This window comes from Chionomys nivalis, chromosome 19 (genome assembly GCF_950005125.1).
Source record: "Chionomys nivalis chromosome 19, mChiNiv1.1, whole genome shotgun sequence".
Taxonomy (NCBI): Eukaryota; Metazoa; Chordata; class Mammalia; order Rodentia; family Cricetidae; genus Chionomys; species Chionomys nivalis.
This window is the reverse complement of record NC_080104.1, coordinates 38,191,604-38,208,864: the sequence shown is the minus strand read 5'-3', so window position 1 is coordinate 38,208,864 and position 17,261 is coordinate 38,191,604. Positions and strand designations below refer to the sequence as shown.

Below are 17,261 nucleotides of genomic sequence, written 5' to 3'. Positions count from 1 at the left end.
TCGACGAGAGGAACTTTAAAACAATTCATTCAGTGAAAAAAAAATTGTCTCCAAAATGCTCATCCCTGCAAGGACCCAGAGTTTGGGAGGATGGGATTGATCTGACTGACCGCAGTCCCACCACAGACAATCAGCAACTGAGTCTTGTTCTCCCAGGACCCCTTGCACTTGCCCTTTTCTAACTCTGCCAGAGAACTCATAGGGAAACACCCACAACCAAGGGGACCAAAGTTCACAGAAACATGTTTACCCGCACCCCGGGACAGCTGTGGCTGCCTTTGGAGAATAGGAGGGCTTCAGTGACAAATGGACATTCCGCACGTAAGCAGACAGACACACCCGGTCTGCGGCTCCCGCAGCCCAGCTCTAGGTCACCCCTGCGCCCCATGGGCAGTCCCGAGAGTCTGAGAGGCGAGAACTTGGCCACCCCTCCAAGAGTTGGACCGGCTTGTGTTGGTGGACAAGTGGGGAGCTCTTAGTGAAAGGCGACCGGTTCCCAATTCCGTCCCTGCACAACAGGGCGCCTCTGTAGCTGCCAGAGTGTAGAGCCAGGCGGCTTGAGCCGGTCAGAGAGTGAACAAAGGGAGCCAGCGGCCCAAAGGATGCTGCGCTCCCCACGTCCCACCCAGCGGGCCAGGGCGCTGCCTGGCGTACAGGTAGCCTGTCTTTTGCTCTGCAGAAGGCTGTGTGTTCGAGGCCAGCACACAAAGACTCACTTCCTTGGGGTCAGCCTCCCAGACCGCCCTGCCCACTCGTGGCCAGTAGCATTGCTGTGTCACCACCTGGACCCTTGCGCCCCCGGGTGCCAGGTACTGGGGAGCAGAGGCCGTGCGGGGAGCCCTCGGAGCCACTCGCCTGGTGGAGGCGGTGGCTGGGATTAGCACGCCTTTTTAGGCAGCCGCGCCGCCCCACACAGCAGAGTCTGCAATCGCTGTGCGAGAGGCTGGCTCTGCATCGCTGGAGCGTCCCCGCCTGCTCGGGCCGGGCAAGCTGCGGGCTGGGGTTGCGCGCGGGAGGCCGAGCAACTTCCCGGCGCCCAGCCGCTAGGTGAGCCCAGACAGAAGACCGGAACCGGGAGGGCTGGGGTGCACGGAGCTCCGGGGCGGGGCAGCCTCCGATCGCGGGCCCACGGGGCCATCAGCAACCGTACCTCAGCAGCGCGGGTTGGAACAATGAAGCGCGCCGCGCGGGGCTGAGCGCAGCCACGCATTGGCTGGGAGGCCGAGCTGTGGCGGGCGGCGACGCGATCACGCGCTGCCGGATAGGGGACCACGCCAGCACGGGGTCGACTGAGCCCCCAGCGAGGCCGCGCTTCCCTGGGCGTCCCTGTGAGTGTGGGAGCGCGTTGTGCGCGCGCCCGCCCGCCCGCGTGGCTGCCGGGGAATAAAATGTGACACGCACGAGTCTGACTTCGGTGCAGAGCACAGGCGTGGGGACAAGGTGAGTGAGTAGCTCGTGGGTGTGCAGGATCTGCGACCCGCCAGTGTCCTGTTGGAATCTCCTTGCTGGTGTGCTGAGCTACTACTCGGAGTTAGATGAGCTCAGCTACCAGAAGCCAGTGCTGTGCGGGGAGAACAGGGCACTCCGAAGAGGGTGAGCAAAGGAAGGCTTGCGCTTTGGGGACAGGTGGACACAGTCCACTCTGGACATCTGAAATTGTGCATTGGTTTGATTTGATGTGATTTGGCTGTGAAAGAAAGTGGAGACTTTTATCAAATTCCCTGACATCTTCTTACAAATTAGTGTACTTACAGCTTAGAGAGCATCCTGATTTTTTTTTTTCTTCTTCTTCTGTGTGGCTATAATGTTTAGGTGCAGAGGGATCTTCGGGAGCCCCCTTCCCCGCCAAAGTCAGTGTTAATTCCTTGTGCTCTTAGCTGGCGAAAACTCCGCGATTGGGTTGTTTTACTTCCCACCATGTAGAGAGGTTATGTGATGAATTCTTCTTAAGAAGAAATGTGACATCTATCTCCTTTGGACCTGATGGCACTGGTGCTGTGGGACCAGTGAAGGTAAACGCATGGTTCGACGCAAATGAGCCTTTCCAAAGAGAGCTGAATAGTATGTTTGGAAAAGCTGTGCTTTCCAGGAATTTAAATGAGACTTTTGTGATTGCCTTTCAGTTTCTCCCCCTGTGTTTCTTGGGGCAGAACTTCCGAAGCAGTGTGATAATCCAAAAGCACTGTGGGGTAAGGAGCTATGTGTACATGGATTTTGGTAAACTTTAGGGGAGACGGTGGGAGGTGGGTCCTGCTGAAAATTTGATGGTCGTATTTGGTAGAAATCATTGTCGTTTGGATTACTGAGCATTCTGTGGTCCTCCTGCGGACTGCCTTTCTCGGTGAGGAGACCCCTAGGGTGACTTAAATACTGCACTTTCTGCACACAAAAAGAAAAAAAACTAGCAGAAGTTAGCTTTTCAATCTTTATTTTTCATGAGAGTTACTTTATAGTTGACTTAAAATTTCTGATCAATACTTTTACCATTTTGAAATACAGTGTATGTCTTGGGGAGAATTTTAGTAACAGAGTGTTGGGGTGGTAAATTTGGGGTAACTTCCTTTCAAAGGAAAAGCAACGCGTGGCCGTTTAGCTACTTTTTCCATCACTATTTTTTCTGGAACTGACAACCAATTTTCTCCCCTATTTTGTTCTAATATCTTAGAAAAACTGTCAGCAGTGGTGGTTGGATATTGCAACTGAAAAAAGAAAATAAAAATAATAGGTGACTGGATTCTGAATTTTACAAGTTTGGGGTGGGGTAAGGCTCATACATGCAGAAGTTCTAGAAATGCTTCACAGGGCCAATAGAAATTGGAGCAGGCTGCATCCCTTTTTGCTCATTCAAATTGATGCTTCCTTGCTTTTGAACTAAATCTTCTTAGAGATTTTGGCATGGGTCCTCTCCTGACAGAGCTACGAGCTCCACGGTTTAGGATGCTGGAGGTGTGCACAATTTAGAATTAAGATAAGGATGAAGACACACACCTGGAGGACCTGGGCAGAGAGATTTTAATATCTGGAAATGGGTGAATGATGGATTCTGCAGAAAGGAACAGTCATCTGTGCTTGGCTCTGACTATGAAAACTAAGAGGGGATGGATGCGAGTTTCTGACTACAGCCTAGGCAGCTGCCAGGATAGATCAGATAGAGTCCTGGTTGCTGAGGTAGTTAATACATATGTCCTTGGATCTAGGGCTCCTCCTTTTCTTCCTCCTCCTCCACCCTCTTCTTTCTCCTCCTTCTTCTGAGATGATTTTCTTTCTGAGCAGATCTCTTGCTTATATATGCTAACGGAACTCTTATCCTCTAGTGCAGAATGTATCCAATCATTTCTTTATAAGCCATGGCACACTAGGCCTGGAGCAGGCCCCCTGCTTAGACAAATAGGTCTCAGAGCAACTTGCAGACATTTATCCCTTGGGAAATTCTTAATTAATCTGCAACTCTGCTGCCTGATTTCTGATACTCTGAATAAAAATATCTCGTGCATCGTAATAGGGCGCCTTGTCTTAAACATGGATTTCTCTTTAAGCATGCTATATTATGGTATTCCCTATCTCTTCCTCCTTTGGAGTATTCTGGAGTATGACCATAAAATTTAATTGCTTAAATTAATGTTTTATTCAACTTGCTCAAATGTATAAGCAAAACAGAGTTCTTTTGTGGTACCTTGGTGTTAAGTTTTAATTGTTTTAAGCCCTAAAACTGGAAACTCATGCTTTACCAAAGATGAGAATCACGTAAGTATAAAAGAAACAGTTGCATGGAATCGGGCACTGATTTTGGAATCAGACGAGAACAGGTGCATATTTACACAGACATTTTCACTGCTTTTAGCACTAACTATTGATATCAGTGCCAAGGACTAAATGGGCTATGGATGATAACCAGCTACTGTTAGCAAATTAACATACTTTCAGTTTCATAAAACTGTTGTTCCCTTTTTGGAAAGCCCATCATGTCCCCCTTTTGAGAGATTTGTTTATCACGTTAAGTGTAAAAACTACAGCGGGGGGGGGTGGATTTATTAAGTCTCTTATCAAATCTGAAGTTTATTATGATCTGAAATTCCCAGAACCCCCTGAGTGGCTAGGGAACAGCTGCAGTGTGGAATATGTGCCTGGAACTTGCCCAGTGTGCATGTGGCATGCATTAAAAGAGGCACTAGGCTGTCCTTGGAGCTTGTGGAGCTCAAGATGTGGTCCAACACCATGAAGGACCCTAACCTGGCCACTGGATAAAAGCTGGGTCTCAGCAGTGTCAGCCACCATGTGCCCCCCCAAACCAAGAGCTTCCTGTTGTGCAAGGATGGGGGGACAGAGGGTGGCTTTGTGATAGGAAATGACACCTGAGGCGTGTCCCCCCACTCTTAAGCATGCTGTCTATATACAACTGTTCTAAGCCTGTTCTGCCTCCTGCTGTCTCCTCCATTCCTCCTTAGGAAAGGTAAGAATCCCAAATTCAAGGTAAGGTTTGGTTCTAGACAGATGGAAGAGTCTGCTGAAGACTGGGTTTACAATTCTTGCAATGGGCTTTCCTGAATAAGAAAATGATCAAGAAGGCTGGTGGTCGTGACTTATTCTGGAGGAAGTCTCCCTGTACCAGAGCTCAGTTTCCAGGGTTGGTAAGGAAAAACAGGTACCAGATCTACTCCAAGCTGACTTGTGGTGCTGGATTCTTAAGATCAATAATTTAATGTTCTGATGTATTTAAAATCGATTTGCTCTGCTGTCCCTGGAGAAGGTAGCAATCCAAAGAATAATAATAGCAACTGATTTGCAGGTACTGTGACCACACCCTGCCATTTGCTTTGCATAGATTATTTGAGTCCACTTTAGCCATAAGCCTAGGAAGTATTATAACCCTCTTTTAACAGTGAGAATACTGAGTCTCAGGGAAGTGAAATGTCCTGGCAAAGCTGGGGTGTTTGCCCAGAGCTGATGTTGTTGGGCTGAACTCTGCTCTACAGAGGAGCAGGATTGACCAGAGTCATCACCTTGTCTGGCCAGAGATTGCTGAGACCAACCATAAGCTATCACCTCCTCCAGTGCTTGAACTGCTGGGTGGGGCAGATACACAGGTGTGAAGGGGAAGCAGGGGCCCTCAGAGACCCTGCAAGAAGAAAGAAATTTTTGAGCATTTTTAAATGGACTTTGGCATTTTGAGAACCCAGACAAGCAGGATTAGAATGAAACCCTGCCTTATATGAAGGTCACCACGTTGAGCGAAAATTTCAAAGAAAGATTTGGGCTGAGATTGGAGAAAAGGGTGCTGCTGCTTTGACTTATTTAGAAGTATATTGGTGAAAGCTCAGGGTGTTCCCCATGCGCAGAAGCTGCCATCTTGATGATTGGCCTCTGCTTTCCTAAACTTCATTGTTCACACATTGAGTTCTTTTCAGTGCTGCTTCTAGTTTGAGCCCGAGAGCAAAATGCTTTATTAAATTTCAAACAATTGGTTTTGCCTAATTGAATTATACAGATATTTTTGAAGTTGAGATTCTTGCTGTGGTTTCTAAAATGACTTGACTTTAAATTAAACTCTGAAAAGGTGAGCCTCTTATGCAACCCGATTACTTTATTATTTGGGAATAAATCTGAGAAGTGACTTCCTTGAAAGCAAGGTGGTAAGGATGATTTTTATGAATGACAGTATATGGCTGGAGGTGAAAACTTAGTTAGCATAGTATTTGCTCATGTTGGTTCTCTCAAATGAAAGATCAATCTATAATGCATGATTAAATGAATGAATTAATTTTTACTATTGAGGAAGGAGCTAACTAGGAAGGAGCTAACTATGTAAACTATGTTTTAAATTTTAAAAAAAAAATCGTATTAGCTTCGCCATGTGAAGCTGGGCCACTTAACATCCTACTGGGGAAAGGGTGGAAAAGAAGAAAGAGAAAAGAAAAGTTTTTATATGAGAAAAAGTGGACTGCCTTTAAATAGACACATTTACACACACACACACACATACACACACACAGGAAAACATGAGGAATAAGTTCTTGATTCCTATCTTAAACTGACAATTAGGAATGAGAACTGAGTAAGGGTATTTGACCTGGGATTTTACCATAGTTAAACAACTGATCAGGACTAGAGCACAGCCCTTCTTACTGAGAGAATATTCTTTTTCTGGTATAAATTATCTCATACCTTACATGTGGCTTATGGGAACTTACCCAAATGGGAAGGATTTAGAGAACCTTCAGTTTCTTATCAATAGAACCTATGTGGAAGCATATGTATTAATTTATGTTTCTGTGTATTTGTGGGGCACACGCCTATAGTATCCTTAACAGCCATCAGCATCTTCGAGGTGCCTTTGGTGGTTTTTCCAACTGCTCTTGGCTGAAGAGACTAACTCTTAAGAGGCCCCGGGCAGGGCACCCAGTGGAGTGGCCTCAGACTGAAGACCATGACCACAATTTCCCTTAGAAGCAATTTCCCCAGGTGACAGACTGAGCCACTTGTTTCAGATCAATGTAAAGTTGGGAAAACAATGTAGGTGACTCAGCCTCTCTGCCAGGGAATACAATGCTGTTTGAAGTCATCCTGAATTGGTGCCTTTTATCTCACTGCAGGTGATAGCAGGTTAAAGAATTTAAAACACTAAGCCCAAGACTTTTGTTCTTAATATACTACACTTCCCAATTCTCAAAGGAATTTTTTTGAGTACAATTTGTGAGTAAATGGCAAGGGGGTCAGGGTTAACATTTTTTAAAACTCTGTCTATCTGTAATACGAATGTGATTATTTGTGGGTATATAATTTCCATTTCTCAAAGGGAACCCCCACTTGACTCATGTATAATTAACAGTTGTTCTGCTATTCATTTAGAAAATAAGTAGAGAGGAGATTTGAACTCATTAAGTAATTTGCCCAGCCTAATAAGGTTGGCCCTCTGCATCCATGGATCCTACACAAACAATTTGGACCAACTGCAGTCAGTGTGGAATCATTTCATAAAATTACATCTGTTCTGAACGTATCTGGACTTCTTGGCATCGTTCATAAATGACTCGATATAACACATGCATCTTTTGGAGTGAGAGGCCGTGTGTAGTGAGTGTCTGTGCATGTGCTCCCCTTTGATATGTGGCACCTGGGTACCCAGGTGGTCTTAAATCAGTGGCTCTCAACCTCCCTAATGCAGCTACCTTTAATACAGTTCCTTATGCTGTAGTGATCCCAGCCATAAAACTATTCTCATTGCTGCTTCCTAACTGTAATTTTGCTACTGTTATGAACTGTAATAATGTAAATACCTGTGTTTCCTGATGGTCTTAGACGACTTCTGTGAAAGGGTCATTTGGAAGTCGTGATCCACATGTGAGAACCACTGTCTGAGAGCAGATCCTGCAGTTCCTACATCATAATAACAGTTGGGATGCCTTTAGAGAAACTATTTTATTAATCATTTGAGGTGAGGGAGTTGCAAAAACTCAGTCGTGTAGAGAGCAGATACCCACTTGGTGTCCTATAAATAATGTGACCTACGTACTTTATTCTACTCTCTGTACCCTGGAGTTAAAACATACGACACTAGATTAAAATTACACCCTAGCAATACATTGTCTGATAGAAGAGAAGCTTCAGTACACATTACATAATATTCCTCTCCTCAAGCAATTAAAAGAATCCTCCACCAAGTTGTTTTGTGCTGTTTCTAGATGGTGTGCTTAACCCAGCTGTCATGTAGAACTGATTGAGTAATCAGGTGTGCAGTGTGCCCGTTGTATTGGCAAGATTGACATACTTTACCCCAAATCTCCATGTATAGATTCAGACCAACTGACTGAATCTACTTGGTACTTAGCATGATAGATGTTGAATAGGGTATGATGTTGAAACTTATAAAAGAGTGATTTGCTATTTTTAAGTAAAAATAAATTTAAAAAGAGTGATTTGCACAGTGTTCCGGGAAATAACCCACGTGGTGCCTGAGAAGTAGCCCTTAGGTGCTGGCTCTGTGGATGCTGCAAAGGACAGCCAAGTCCTGTGCCAAGTGCCAGGTTTCTGCTTCATCCAGACAACAAGATCTCTTTGAGAAGCCGTTGGTAGGAGGAGTCTTCCTTGCCAAGCTAGATGGCATATCTATAGTGATTAATTTGCTTCTTCAGGTCCACATTTCCCATGAATCCAGGTTGTCTTCCCTCCCAAGTAGCAATTTAAGTTGTATATAGGATAAGAGGTAGGTATGCATCAATACTTCAGCAAACTCATATGCATTTTTGCTTATTTGCTTACATTTTTTTAGTATTGCAAGTCCACAAGGTTTGGCAGTTTCAGAAAGGCATTTAAACACACCTTTTGTAGGATCCAAGACCTTGGTTGGTATGTAGTGCTCACAGCCTTTCTATAACGGGCATAATATTTGCAAAAATCTACATACCTTATCCACGTGTTTTTTTAAATCATCTCTAGATGAGATGCACCTAATAAAGATAGTTATAATGCGTATATTAAGGAAAACAACAAGAAAATCTATCATGTTCAATATATATGCAGCCTTTGGTTGGGGAGAGTAAGGGATCTTATTTATTCATAATTTGTTGCATATGCAGATCAAGAGACCTTGGCTCAAGAGGGCCCTAGAGACCTTGGCTCAAGAGGGCCCCGTTGCACTGTCTGGCTTTTCTCAGAGCTATAAAGTATCGCTACATTAGGAAATATTAAATATTTTGCCAATGACACCTGTGCCAGAATTACACCATTTTGGACTGTTCACGAATGGGATATGTTTGTAGGAAACATGAAGAAACATGTACTGTCAGATCATCAAGCCTTCTTTTGTCCTCTCTCTGTCACTGTCCCCAACATCTCTGTTTGGTTTCTCTTCTTGATTACATTAGATTTAATCAACACCAACTTATTTTCTTATAGAATTAAAGTAAAGTAGGAATAGAAATATTTGGTTGAATATTTCTGAAGTTGTTCATCACAGAAACTTTTGTACAGAGAGCTAAACACACTAGAATTGTTTGTGCCACAAGAGCTTAGTTTTGTCATTGGGTGAACACCCTAGGATTTTTCTTTTTGTTGCCTGCAGACATGTCTTAGAAGTAAATTTTAGAGAATACTGTGTTGTATTTCAAATCATGGAGACAAAGTGCTGAGCAAAAACACAGTCCGTGAAATGTGTACTTTCAACTGAATTTATCTCGTTATGAATCGTACATTTGGGGTAATTTAATATTGGCAAATGGATATAGATACATAGATAGTTATAAGGGTGATTTTGCACAACCTAGGTTTCTTAGGAAGTATGGTAGAAAAAGTAGCACAGCTGGAGGAGTCAAGTGGGACCAATTCTTTAGCACTATTACCTTCTTAAAGAGGTTTGCCTTACAATGTGGAAGTAAATGGAGATTCTGAAACCCTAGTCTAGACAGTTCCATGATATTACCCACCTTGTACTAGAGTGTGAGGAGCAAGAGAGACCTTTCTACTTTGCAGAAAAGGAAAAGGCAGTTTTCTCCCAAAGGGAGAATGATGCCTGGAAATTTTGTAGCGAGGGAAAGATGGAATGTGTGACTGGAGAGATCTCTCAGTGGCAGAGAGCAATTGCTGCCCTTGCAGTTTCCCTGAGTTTGGTTACTAGCACCAACACTGTAAGGGCCCCAGCCACCTGTAACTCCAGCCCCAGAAAACCCCATGTACTCTTGTGGCCTTTTTAGGCATTTGCACACATGTAGTGTGCATGTAAACACTCAGGCACACACATGAAGAAAAATAGAAAATTGTGAAAAAAAAACAGAAAGGAAATGTAATTTAGGCGGTAAGGATAACAGGTAAACTGTTTAATAAAGGTGAGGGTACTTAGATTATGTTGTGTGAGCTCAGCATTCCCCTAAAGCCCAAGCTGGCTCACATCCAAAGACAGCTGCAGGTGCTGATGTAGAGCCAGACCCAAGGTAGAAAAACCTACACGCAGGGAGGTTCTGTGGTCACCTCCTGAGGAGGATGCTGTGTCTGCTACTTGCTTCCAGCAACTTTAGCTTCACCACAGCATGCCCTGGGCAAGAACTATTTGGGGCCTACAGAATAAGTGATTTTGCCCCCTGTGCTAGTCAAGCCCCTTTCCTATTCTAGATAGTGGCTTTTAAGGTTTCAGGAGGGTGACTGTCTCGGGGTCTCATATCCTATGAGGAAAATATCAAGCATAAATTCTCCCCTATTTACGAATTATGAATCTATGCTGCCTCTCATTCTCTCCAATCTTTTAAGAATGCTTGTCCATCTATTTTTATTTCTGCATGCTTATAGGGCACACTGGGGTTATGTTGATACATGTATGCAGTTAAACATTTATCTCTTTTATTTGCTTAGTGTTCCCCCCCCCCCTCTGTTTTACATCTGTCTATATTCTGTTCTGGCCGAATTACCTTATCATGTGACTTCCTGTCTTCCTTAGATATCCCAGCTATTCTCTATGACATGTAAGGCCAGACCTCTGATCTGGAGCATCAGTGTAAAGTGCCGCAGGATTGGGTCAGTTCATCGTCTCATCCTGGTTTCAGGCTATTTTCTCTACTTTTTAATTCCCAATAACCCTGGCCATTTCATACTTCCTCTCCCTAATCCCAACATCCAGCAGTTTTTCCAACACACACACACACAGAGAGAGAGAGAGAGAGAGAGAGAGAGAGAGAGAGAGAGAGAGAGTTAGTTAATGGTTTTTCTGTTGATACATTTACCACTTACAAGTGCTTTTTCCCTCCTCTCCCTTTCTTGGCCAGAAGTAAAAATCTGTGTTTCAGCTACATAGCCCATGGTGTACACGATACTCAACTCAATAGGTGCTTCATGAACGCTGCTTGAGTGAGTAGTTCTAAGAATCACACGACACTGAAATAAGGGCTCCAAAAATGTGAGGTCTAAAAATGGAAGGGACTCGGCAATATACATCGCCCCTCTTATTTCAAGTCAAATCCCCATGGATTTTGCTCCCCACTTAAACAGAGTAAAAGCGATGGGCCCAAGGCTAGGTGGATCCTTTTGAATATCAGTTATCTTGTGCTTGGAGTTTCTGTTAATCATTTTGGAGAGCCACGTTCATTGGCAATGTTGTGAAATCAGCATTAAACCATTCAACCTTAAAATTTTGTGACAATTGCAAACCTCAAAGAGAAACCTGAAATGTGCATTCATTTCTGTAATTGTTACAAATAAGGTTGAACGGCTTTGTTTCTTTCTTCAGCAGCCCATTCAGAACTGAAGGACAGGAGAAACTGGCAAATAATTAGGATATAAATTGGGTAGGGTCTGTCTGTGGAGGATTTATGAAGGCACATCGTCGAGGATTTATAAATGCTGTATTAAATCCTAACAATTATGATGGCACACAGTACCAACACCTGGCAAAGATAATAAGGCAGCATTAGTGCAAATGGGCTCAGCAATGTTTTGTTATTAGGCTGCGTGTTTAATTCTTCCTGCCCAAGTACCATCCATGAATAGGTATTAGAATATGGGAATATTGCTTTCAGATTCCTGAAGGATTATATATGTGCAGGACCTTGACCCTGAGTTCAATCTAAGCTTAACTACAGGTCAAAAATCTGACACATCTTTAGCCTACAGCCTGAGGATGTGCTGTGATACACACACACACACACACAGAGAAAGAGAGAGAGAGAGAGAGATCCAAATGCACAGCTCTGATCTTATTCTGCCAATGCTTTCTGCTGGAGAGAGAGAGAGAGAGAGATCCAAATGCACAGCTCTGATTTTATTCTGCCAATGCTTCCTGCTGGAGCCAGTTATGGTGATGAGAGTCTAAGTCAAGGGTCAGTGTATACCAGGACCAGTCACTGGGCACCACCATGGCCCATCAGAGTCTGTCAGGAGCTTTCTGTATATATTCAGCATATCTTCCTGGACTCCCACATCTGTGAGTCCTAAGCACTCTACATTCCCCTCCCTAGGATCTGTGTAGTTTTATTTTGGCTTTTGAAATCTTGCTGTCTCCCTAAAGGTCAAGTTGAAACTGGGAGCTTTCCTGAGACATGTGACTTAATTAAAAGGGTTATGTCATTCCCTCTCGGGCAACAGCAGATGTTTACCAGTGCTGGAAGTTGGAGACACTGAATGATTGTGAGCGGAAAATGGTGTGTTTACTAAATTGCACAGGTGGAAACAGAAACAAAGAAGAGTGCCTAGAGCATTTATATAAATTGGTCCACGGTCCATTTATGATGGGCTAGATGCTAGACCATTATGAGGGACTAGGACTTGCTAGGAGTAAAGAGGAGAACCGAAGTGGACTCATCACGCCATGGAAATCATTTTACTGGCATTCATAATCACTTTAAGTGAGTGTTAATGGCTTTGTGTGGGTTAGCTATTAACCGTTATCCCGCAGGCTGTCGCGCCTGGCACTGCTGCTGCCTGATGGCCCCATCAGCACCTAAGCTGTGCCCTGTCTTCACAGCACAGTGCAGCACAGATTCAACTGGTCTTGAATTCACACACCAAGAAAATGATGTTTTTAAATTAAGAAAGCCAGGTCTACGATTAGGTGCTTAGGTGGGTCTCAGAGCATCTGTGTGTTGCTGTTGTTCACAGTGATATGCAAACTGCGAAAGTCTGGGAAAATTATTCCATGTTTTGTAATAATCTTAGATCTCTGCATACCCCAAGCCCTCTTCATTTTCCTTCTGAGTCATGCTATGCCTGCTTAACAGGCCTGCATCGCCAGCTGGTTTCTGTGTACTTTTAATTATGTTGTTGTCCTTAACAAGGATTTGATAATAAGATGTGGTTAGAAAAGTCTTCTGCTTTTCTTCTGGAATACTGATGCCAGCCAAGAAAGATCCATTCTGCACTGAAACCAACTCATCAGTCAGAAAACATTGCTGGAAAATTCATGAGTGTGGACACTGACAGTGCCTCCAAAAGGATGCCAGGCATGGGCAGAAGAAGATACTGGCCTCGGCATCTCTCTCTACCGACAGGCCGGTGGACACTGAGTCCGTCTATTGCTGGGTTTTCTTTTTTCTTTCTTTCTTTCTTTTTTTTTTTTTTGTTACATTTTCACACTGCCTTATAATCCCTGGGCAGTGAAAATGAATATAATGCGGGGGTTTCCTAGAAAATTGGCAAAATAGGTTGATTAGCAAGAAGTCTTGCCATTGTTTGTGCTCACGATCATCTGTGGTAATTGGAAATTTCAGCATTTTGGGTTCTGTTAGTAAATTTGCTATTAACCATTTATTTCACACACCACAATAACGGCCTTTGTTTGTTTGAGACTTAAAAGCCTTTTCTTTGGAAGCTTAGGGTGATATGTACTGTGGGAGTCAATATCAGTGTTTGTCTTTCTGTCTGTCTATCTGTCTGTGTGTGCATGCGTGTGTGTGCGTGTATGTGTGTGTGTATATATATGTGCCCTCCTCCTTCTGTTTCCTCACACTCTACCCACAGTAATGTCTGAACAGAAGAGCCCTGAGCAAAATGTAGGGACTCCCAGGTGACGGCTGTGTAGAGCTAGCCTGGCCCCTCTTGCCACTGTACTGGAGAGGGGCTTCCAGCAGCCACAGCAGTTAATTCTGTCTTTCAGTCACATCTGGTATAGTGGAATGGCGCTCCCACAGTGGCTGGCCTTGCTACATTCTTCACAAATGACTTCCCTGTCCCAGGTCTGTTCCATCCTCCTCCTGGCCCCGGAAGGGACCCTTACCTGAGCAGGTGTGATGGAGCGCATCAGAAACCCTCCAGCTGCAGGACAAATTTAAACCTCAGTGGGGTCCCTGCTGGATCAAGGCTTAGCTATCTGTGAAGTAGATGAGAAGGGCCTAGAAGCGAGTGAAAGTTCTGTCCTTCCCAGCCTCTTTGATGTTCTGCAGAGACCTATCTGGTATCTGTGAAGACTTCCCCACCTACTGCCCAGAAGCTAGATAGTGGAAGGGGGTTAAGGCACCTTTTAAAACCTAACTAGGTCTTTCCCTCAAAAAAATGAACAGGAAATAAGGGAGCTTCCCCCATCTGGTCCGGAAGCTTCACAGGGTAGGAAGCTTAGGCACACTCTAAGGACTTGAGAGGGTGGTAGTTTGAGAGCTCCTGCAAGGAAATGCTGAGACAAGGTGTGGTTTCTGCCCCCAGTGGAAAATTAGCACTTTGGCATCAAGTTAATTTTCTCAGAATATCCCAATGGCCAGCTCTGCACACAGAAACTGCTCGGGGCCCAGCTGCCTCCCTTCCTGGTGGGGCCTTTCCCTTCCATATAGGGACTTCCTGTGAGTCTTCAGCTCCTTCCTGCCCTCCTAACCTTGCTCATGTCTGGTGGATGTTACCACCCCTAATTCCCTGCAACATGCCTCCTTTCAAAGCCCTTGAATCCTAGGAATTTGTCTAATTTACCTTGTTACCAGTATCTGCTCGGTGATTCTTACATACAGGAAGGCTGTGGTGATTGGAGAGCTTTTGTTTGCTGTTCTTTTGTCAACTAGACACAAGCTGGGGTCATCTAGGTAATGAGAAGCCCAATTGAGGATATCCTTCTATCAGATTTGTTCTGTAGGCAAACCTGTGGGAGAATTTTCTTGATTAATGATTGATATGGGAAAGGCCATTATGAGATGTGCTACCACTAGGCAGGTGATCCTGGGGGGTGTAAGGAAGCAAATGGAACAATCTAGGGGGAGCAAGCCAGGAAGCAGCACTCCTCCATGGCTTCTGCTTTGGGCCCTGCCTCTAGATTTCTGCCTTGAGTTCCCTTCATGATAAACTATAAACTGAAATTAACCCTTTCCTGTCCAATTCGCTTTTGGTTATGGTGTTTTGTTTTATCATAACCATAGAAACTCGACCAAAGCAAAGAAACCATGTCATGGTAACAGTGGGCTCTTTGTACAGCCACATTTTTTTTAATGTGTATTAGTGCTTTGCCACACCTAAGCCTGCAACCTGTTAAGGTTTGAAGAGGGCATTGGATTGTCTGGAACTAGAATTACAGATAATTCTGAGCCATCATTGGGTGCTGGGAAGAAAACCCAAGTCCCTTACATGAATAGCCAGGCTCTTAACTGTTGAACCATCTCTCACCAGCCCCTACACTCTTTCAACTTAGTACCAACTTATAGAAAGTAATACACCCTAGAAGTTAAGTACTTAGTGCGTAGCTTTGTGTTCGGAGTTTTTCTTCTTTAAATCATCTACTGATTCATACTCTCCAGACATACGTGATGCCTTTGGGTACAACTTGAGAGCAGGGAAGCCCATCTGAAGGTTGGAAATTTCCTCCCTCAGAACAGAGATAACAGGCTAAATGGGTGAATGGTGTTTCCTTAGACTGGCTTTACCCCGGAAGTCTGCAGTCGCTCTTCCCTGTCTCCTGGAATGTCGTGCTGGTCTACTGTCTTTTTGCAGTTCATCACAGCAGCTCTGCAGTGATGACGACATGCTCCAGGAAGCATGGTCAGCAAGGTTATTGTTGCTCTGGGACCTGCACATAGATATGTAGTTTATTATGGCCAGTTCTAAAAATTTATGACCTGTGAAAAGTTTATTTTTCAGAGTGTAGCCAAGGTCAGAATGAGGCTTTTCATCAGAAAGTGCTGTCACTGAGTTCTACCACCTGTCAGAATGCTTGGCAAGCTGTAGAAGGCAGCCAGGGAAGAGACCCAGGCTCTACTCACCAAGCTCAGGCTCAGATCCTGGAGAAAAACTGAGAATCACTCTTCCCCACCACCATCCATTTTGTTGTCGTTGCTCCTCTCCCTCCACCCTGCCTCCTTCGTTTAAAGTAAAGAAAACAAAACTACAAAAACAGAAAAATAATTAAGTACATCCTAAGCTTCAGGTTCTACCTCTCTACTAAAGGCTCTTTTGTGACAAGCAGTATTTTGAGGGGCTATCCAGAAAACTTGCACAGGACTCAAGGTCAGTATCCTTGCTCCCATTCAGAACCCAGCAAGCTAGTCAAAGGAGGTGGAGCTGACTGCTATCTAGCCCGTATAACTTTAGCAGCCTGGGATAAGCCACATGGCATTTTTGTTTCACATTAACTTTTCGGATAATGCCTTGTTCTGAGAAGAACATTGCATTGATGTCACTTAAAAGCCAGATGGCGGTTTTAGGGGAGAAAGAGCAGTAGAGCTTTGGGGTGGAAATCCTCAGTCTTGCTTCCTCCAGCTCACCGTTTTAATCCTTTACCTCCAGAGCACATCTGGTCCTCCCTGGAAACAGTCCTTTGAAACTCAATGCCTCTCAGCAGCCAAGGGCACTTTTCCGGCCCCTCTTTCCTGTTTGTACAGTGCTCTAAACGATCAGACCTGCCAGGAGCTATAGCCTCTTGTCAGAGCGGTCTTTAAATATGAGATGAGCCGGAGAGAGCCTTGTAGGCTATGCGGCACTTGTTGTCTTTTTGTTTTCGTTAAGGATATGAGAGGTGACTTGGTCCTACCCCTTCCTGAAGTTGTAGTTGGGTTGATGTGTCTCCTCCACAACAGTTCGGTGTATTTAGCGTGCAGCGAGTGGATGGCAGAAGCTCCATTGAAAGATGCTCAGAAAAGAAGGGTAGGTGAAAGGAATGAGTCATCAGCCTCCAGGCGTCCATCTCTAGCTCTGCTGCCGACCTTGAAACAGCGGTGGAAGTGTTGGACCCTGAGGAGCCGTTTACTGGAAACTGGGTAGATGTGTGCCAGTGCAGGGTAACTTTAGAGTCAGCCTGCTTGGGACTTCACGCTGCCATTTACAACGCTGACTGTGGGATGCTGATCAGAATTAAAACGAAGTTTTGCTTGTTCGCTTGTTCGATTGCTTTGTTGTTGTTGTTGTTAAAAGCAGGAAATACGTGCCCTGAAGCGAAGGTAGGACTCCATGCTTGTGCTGTACTCTTTAGTCTAAGGGGTCGGCTAAGAAACAGAAACCCAAAAGGGCAGGAGGGGTTCTATCATTTGGACTTCTTGGAGTGCAGCTGTTTTGTTTTGCTTTGGAAGCAGCGCAGGGTTCCAGCAGATAGGCTAACCTCTTTGACAGGTGAATCCTCTCTTGCCTTAAGGCAGCCTGTTCACCTTGGGTCTCGCTCAGGCTTGTTGAGCTCCGCGCATTTGTGACTGATCCAGTCATGTGCTTGAAGGATATCAAGGATGCTGTTATGCAAATAGGGGCAATGCATGGTGGGTACAGAGCTGACATGTTACTAGTGTCTGCTCTGCTCGTTTAATCGGCTGCTTCTACTTAACACACTTTCCAGACAGTAGCGGAAAGGCATTAGCTAGTGTGACCCTTCCGAGCCTGTCTACCAGCCC

At 44.6% G+C, this 17,261-nt stretch overlaps 1 protein-coding gene across 4 annotated transcripts in view; it reads left to right on the top strand.

The window, feature by feature from the left end:
- Nucleotides 1-568: 568 nt before the first annotated feature.
- Nucleotides 569-17,261, top strand: part of St6gal2 (ST6 beta-galactoside alpha-2,6-sialyltransferase 2) — a 66,908-nt gene continuing 50,215 nt past the window's right edge. Inside the window, exon 1 of one of the 4 annotated variants that reach the window (XM_057751799.1) lies at nt 569-809. The gene's annotated coding sequence lies outside the window, so the exon portion shown is untranslated. The other 3 variants (XM_057751797.1, XM_057751795.1, XM_057751798.1) reach the window with 3 other exon arrangements.